Here is a 6,868-nt window from a genome sequence, read left to right as displayed (position 1 = left end):
TTTTATCGAATACTTTTTCTGCATCTATTGAGAGGATTATATGGTCTTTGTTTTTGCTTCTGTTACTGCAGTGGATAATGTTTATGGACTTGCATATGTTAAACCAGCCTTGCATCCTTGGAATGAAACCTACTTGATCATGATGTATGACTTTTTTGATGATAAGCTGTAATCTATTGGCTAGGATTTTGTTGAGAATTTTTGCATCTATATTCATGAGTGAAATTGGTCTGAAATTATCCTTTTTAGTTGGGTCTTTTCATGGTTTTGGTATCAGGGTGATATTTGCTTCATAGAACGAATTGGGGAAGAGTCCTTCTTCCTCGATTTTTTGGAATAATTTCTGCAGTACAGGAATAAGCTCTCCTTGAAGGTTTGATAGAATTCTGGTGTGAAGCCATCTGGACCAGGGCATTTGTTTGTTGGAAGATTTTTTATTGTTTCTTTGATCTCAGTGTTGAAATTGGTCTGTTCAGGAGATCTATTTCTTCCTGGCTAAGTCTTGGGAGAGGGTGTGATTCCAAATATTTATCTATTTCCTTCACATTGTCAAATTTCTGGGCATAGAGTTTCTGGTAGTATTCAGAGATAATCTCTTGTATCTCTGTGGCATCAGTTGTTATTACTCCTTTATCATTTCTGATTGAGGTTACTAGAGATTTTACCTTTCTATTTCTAGTTAGTCTGGCCAAAGTTTTATCTATTTTATTTATTTTTTCAATAAAACCAACTCCTTGTTTCATTAATTTTCTAAATGATTCTTTTGTTTTCAATTTCATTGATCTCTGATTTAATTTTGGATATTTCTTTTCTTCTGTTGGGTTTAGACTTAGATTGTTCTTCTTTTTTCAATTCCATAAGATGGCTTGTGAGTTTTTTGCTGCACTCTCTTTCTGTTTATCAAATGTAGGCATCTAAAGCAATATATTTTTTCTCAGAACTGCTTTTGCAGTATCCCACAGGTTTGGTAGCTTGTGTCTTCATTGTTGTTATGCTCAAGGAAGTTAATTATTTCCTGTTTTATTTCTTCCTACACCCAACTCTCATTCAACAGAAGGTTGTTTAATTTCCCTGCCTTTGTGTGGGGTTGAACATTTTTGTTGGAGTTGATTTCCACTTTTATTGCCTTGTGGTCTGAGAAGATACAAGGTAAAATTTCAATTCTTTTGATTCTGTTCAGGTTTGTTTTCTGTCCAAGGATATAATCAATTTTGGAGAATGTTCCATGGGGCGATGAGATGATTGTATATTCTTATCTTTGGTATGGGGTGTTCTATATGTGTCTATCAAGCACAGTTGTTCTAGAGTCTCAATTAAGTCCTTTATATCATTGTTTAATTTTTGTTTAGAGGATCTGTCCAGCTCTGTAAGTGGAGTGTTATTAATTTCTGTGTTATGGTCTTACAGGATATCATACCCAGACTGAATAGGGTCTGTTTCAAGAATCTGGGAGCATTTAAGTTGGGTGCATAAATATTTAGAGTTGAAACATCTTCTTGTATTTTTCCTTTGACAAATATAAAGTGACCATCTTTGTCTTCTTTTACTTTAGTTGCTTTAAATCCTCATGTATCTGAAAATAAGATTGCAACTCCTCTTTTCTTCTGAATTCCATTTGCCTGAAAAATTTTGTTTGCCTTCCAACCCTTAACTCAGAGTTTTAATTTGTCTTTTAAAGCTAGGTGTGTTTCCTGCGGACAGCAAATGGATGGCTTGTGTTTTTTAATCCAGTCAGCCAATCTATGTATCTTCAGTGGGGAATTCAAGCTATTAACATTTATTGAGATAATTGATAAGTGTGGTAGTATTCTATTCGTCTTATTTTGTGAAAGCCCATTGCTTAGTTTTATCTTTTGCATCAGTGTGGAAGCTAGGTTCTGTCCTTTAATTTCTGAGTCCTTACTTTGCTGTTGAGCCATTGTGGTGGTCAGTGTGTAGAACAGGTTGAAGTATTTCCTGTAGAGCTGGTCTTGTTGTGGTGAATTTCTTCAATATTTGTATATCAGTAAATGATTTGATTTCTCCGTCAATTTTAAAGCTTAGCTTAGCAGGCTATAGAATTCTGGGCTGGAAGTTTTTCTGTTTCAGTAGATTAAAGGTAGATGACCATTGTCTTCTTGCTTGAAAAGTTTCATTTGAGAAGTCTGCAGTTACCCTGATGGAATAGCCCCTGTATGTCAAATGACGCTTACTCCTGCCAGCTTGAAGAATCTTTTCTTTTGTCTTGACTTTGAACAGGTTTATCACAATGTGTCTTGGAGAAGCTCTGTTACAGTTGAGGTGACCTGGGTACCAATATCCCTCTGAAAGGAGTGTGTCAGAATCTTTGGTGATATTTATGAAATTTTCATTTATAATATTTTCCAGTGTGGCTTCCATTCCCCTGGGGCATTCTTCTTCCCCTTCTGGGATACCTACAACACGTATGTTTGAACACTTCATAAAATCCCATAATTCTATCAGTGAATGTTATGTTTTCTCTCTCTTCTTTTCTGTCTCTTTAACTGTCTGCATTATCTCAAGAGCTTTGTCCTCTATCTCTGAGATTCTTTCTTCTGTATTTGTTGTTGATATTTTCTATTACATCTTTTTTTTTTTTTTTTGGTGGGACTTCATTTAATGTGCATAATGCAATGGTACATTTCAAAACTATTAAGAAAAGAGTATAATTGTCTTAACCACAACAAATAAGTAAGTGAGGTGATGGATATGTTTGTTAATCAGTTCAGTGTAAGCATTTCATATTATATATCAATTCAGTACACTGTACCCCATAAATGCATCAGTGTACACAGTTTTGATTTAATAAAGAAAAAAAATTTTTTAAAACCTTAATGCAGAGAACATCCATATACCCTTCACCTCAATTTAACTTATTTTAGCATTTTGCTATACTAATTTCAGCATTTTGCTATTTCTCTTTCTCCTGCCTACCTTTTCCTCAACCCCCCACACATTTTTTTTGTGCTAAATCACTTGAAAGTAAATTGCAGGCATAATATCATTATCACACCTATGAAAATAGTGTATTAACTCAGTATAACCAAACATTATAATTCATGTTTAAATTATCCCAGTTTTCAAAAATTATGTCTTTTTTAAAGTAGATGTCTGAATTTATCTAATTGTTTCCTCTTGATTAGATTCCATTTAAACTTTTTTTTAAATTTTTTTATTAAATCATAACTGTATACAATGATATGATTATGGGGTATCATACACTCACTTCATAAACCATTTGACACATTTTTATCACAGTGGTTAACATAGCCTTTCCGGCGTTATCTCAGTTACTGTGCCAAAACATTTATATTCTACATTTACCAAGTTTCGCAAATACCCCTGTAATATGCACCACAGGTGTGATCCCACCGATTCCCCTCCCTCTACCCACCCCCCCCTTTCCCACTTCCCCCTATTGTTAAGTTGTAGCTGGGTTATAACTTTCATGTGAGAGTCCCAAATTAGTTTCATAGTAGGGCTGTGTACATTGGGTATTTTTTCTTCCATTCTTGGGATACTTTACTAAGAAGAATATGTTCCAGCTCCATCCATGTAAACATGAAAGAGGTAAAGTCTCCATCTTTCTTTAAGGCTGCATAGTATTCCAAGGTATACATATACCACAATTTATTAATCCATTCGTGGATCGATGGGCACTTGGGCTTTTTCCATGACTTAGCAATTATGAATTGGGCTGCAATAAACATTCTGGTACAAATATCTTTGTTATGTTGTGATTTTTGGTCTTCTGGGTATATGCCCAGCAGAGGAATTACAGGATTGAATGGCAGATCTATTCTTAGATCTCTGAGTGTTCTCCATATATCTTTCCAAAAGGAATGTATTAATTTGCATTCCCACCAGCAGTGCAGAAGTGTTCCCTTTTCTCCGCATCCACGCCAACATCTCTGGTCTTGAGATTTTGTGATATAGGCTAGTCTCATTGGAGTTAGATGATATCTCAAAGTAGTTTTGATTTGCATTTCTCTGATGATTAAAGATGATGAGCATTTTTTCATATGTCTGAAGGCTGTGCGCCTGTCTTCTTCAGAGAAGTTTCTCTTCAAATCCCTTGCCCAGCCTGTGATGGGATCCCTTGTTTTTTTCTTGCTGATGCGTTTGAGTTCTCTGTGGATTCTGGTCATTAAACCTTTGTCAGAGTTATACCCTGCAAATATCTTCTCCCATTCTGAGGGCTGTCTGCTTGCTCTGCTTACTGTGTTCTTAGCTGTGCAGAAGCTTTTTAGTTTGATCAAGTCCCAGTAGTGTATTTTTGAAGCTGCTTCAATTGCCCGGGGGGTTCTCCTCATGAAATACTCACCCAGTCCAATTTCTTCAAGGGTTTTCCCTGCATTCTCCTCTAGTATTTTTATAGTTTCATGTCTTAAGTTTAAATCTTTAATCCAATGAGAGTCTATCTTAGTTAATGGTGAAAGGTGTGGGTCCAATTTCAGTCTTCTGCAGGTTGCCAGCCAGTTCACCCAGCACCATTTGTTAAATAGGGAATCTTTTCCCCACTGAATGTATTTAATTGGCTTGTCAAAAATCAAATAGCGGTAAGCAGCTGGATTCATCTCTTGGTTCTCTATTCTATTCCAGATATCTACTTCTCTGTTTTTGTGCCAATACCATGCTGTTTTGATCACTATCGATTTGTAGTAAAGTCTGAGGTCTGGTAGTGTGATTCCTCCTGTTTTGTTTTTGTTTCTGAGTAATGTCTTGGCTATTCGAGGTTTTTTCTGATTCCATATAAAACGAAGTAATGCTTTTTCAAGATCTTTAAAATATGACAGTGGAGCTTTAATAGGGAGTGCGTTGAAATTATATATTGCTTTGGGTAGTATGGACATTTTGATAATGTTGATTCTTCCTAGCCATGAGCATGGTATGTTTTTCCATTTGTTAACATTTTCAGCTATTTCTTTTCTTAGAGTTTCATAGTTCTCTTTATAGAGATCTTTCACGTCTTTTGTTAGGTAAATTCCCAAATAGTTCATCTTCTTTGGCACTACTGTGAATGGGATAGAGTCCTTAACTGCTTTTTCAATTTGACTGTTGTTGGTGTATATAAAGGCTACCGATTTATGAATGTTGATTTTGTAACCTGAGACGCTGCTGTATTCCTTGATCACTTCTAGGAGTTTTGTAGTAGAGTCCCTAGTGTTTTCCAGATACACAATCATATCATCTGCGAAGAGCGAGAGTTTGATCTCTTCTGACCCTATATGGATACCCTTGATCGCCTTTTCTTCCCTAATTGCGGTGGCTAAAACTTCCATTACAATGTTGAAAAGCAATGGAGACAATGGGCAGCCTTGTCTGGTTCCTGATCTGAGTGGAAATGATTCCAATTTAACTCCATTCAATATGATATTGGCTGTGGGTTTGCTGTAGATGCCTCTATCAGTTTAAGAAAAGTCCCTTCTAGACCAATTTTCTTGAGTGTTCTGATCATGAAGGGATGCTGGATATTATCAAAAGCTTTTTCTGCATCAATTGAGAGAATCATATGGTCTTTGTTTTTTAATTTGTTTATGTGCTGAATTACATTTATAGATTTACGTATATTGAACCAGCCTTGAGACCCTGGGATAAAACCAACTTGGTCATGATGTATAATTTGTTTGTTGTGTTGTTGGATTCTGTTTGTTAGGATCTTGTTGAATATTTTTGCATCTATATTCATTAGTGATATTGGTCTATAATTTTCTTTTCTTGTTGGGTCTTTTCCTGGTTTGGGGATCAGGGTGATGTTTGCTTCATAGAACGTGTTGGGTAGTCTTCCTTCTTTTTCTACATTTTGGAACAGGTTGAGTAATATAGGTACTAATTCCTCTTTAAAGGTTTGGTAGAATTCTGACGTGAAACCATCTGGTCCCGGGCTTTTCTTTTTAGGGAGGTTTTGTATAGTTGATGCTATTTCTGAACTTGATATGGGTCTGTTCAACATTTCCACTTGATTCTGGTTAAGTCTTGGAAGGTGGCGTGCTTCCAAGTATGGGTCTATTTCCTTCAGATTTTCATATTTCTGAGAATAAAGTTTCTTGTAATATTCATTAAGGATTTTTTGGATTTCTGATGAGTCTGTGATTATTTTGTCTTTGTTGTTTCTGATTGATGATATTAGAGATTTTACTCTTTTTTTCCTGATTAGGTTGGCCAGAGGTTTATCTATTTTATTGACCTTTTCAAAAAAACAGCTTTTTGATATATTGATCTGTTGTATTATTCTTTTGTTTTCAATTTCATTTAATTCTGCTCTAATTTTGGTTATTTCTTTTCTTCTACTGGGTTTGGGGTTGGAATGTTCTTCCTTTTCCAGTTGCGTGAGATGTCCCATGAAGTTGTTAACTTCCTCTCTTTCCGTTCTCTTGAGGAAGGCTTGCAGTGCTATAAATTTCCCTCTTACAACTGCCTTTGCAGTGTCCCAGAGGTTCTGATAGCTTGTGTCTTCATTGTCATTTTGTTCCAAAAAATTGGTGATTTCTTTCTTAATCTCATCTCTGACCCAGCTATCATTCAGCATAAGGTTATTTAACTTCCATGTTTTTGTATGGGTATGCAGATTCCTGTTGTTACTCAATTCAAGTTTTATTCCATGATGGTCCGAGAAGATGCATGGAATAATTTCTATTCCTTTAAATGTACTGAGGTTAGACTTGTGACCTAAAATGTGATCAATTTTGGAGTAAGTTCCATGGGCTGATGAGAAGTATGTGTATTCAGTTTTGTTGGGATGAAATGTTCTGTAGATGTCTGCTAAATCTAAATATTGGATGGTTAGGTTTAAATCTAAGATTTCTTTGCTCAGCTTCTTTCTGGAGGATCGATCCAACACTGCCAAGGGAGTGTTGAAATCTCCAAC

This window comes from Nycticebus coucang, chromosome 18 (genome assembly GCF_027406575.1).
Source record: "Nycticebus coucang isolate mNycCou1 chromosome 18, mNycCou1.pri, whole genome shotgun sequence".
Taxonomy (NCBI): domain Eukaryota; kingdom Metazoa; phylum Chordata; class Mammalia; order Primates; family Lorisidae; genus Nycticebus; species Nycticebus coucang.
Note: the sequence above shows the minus strand (reverse complement) of the source record.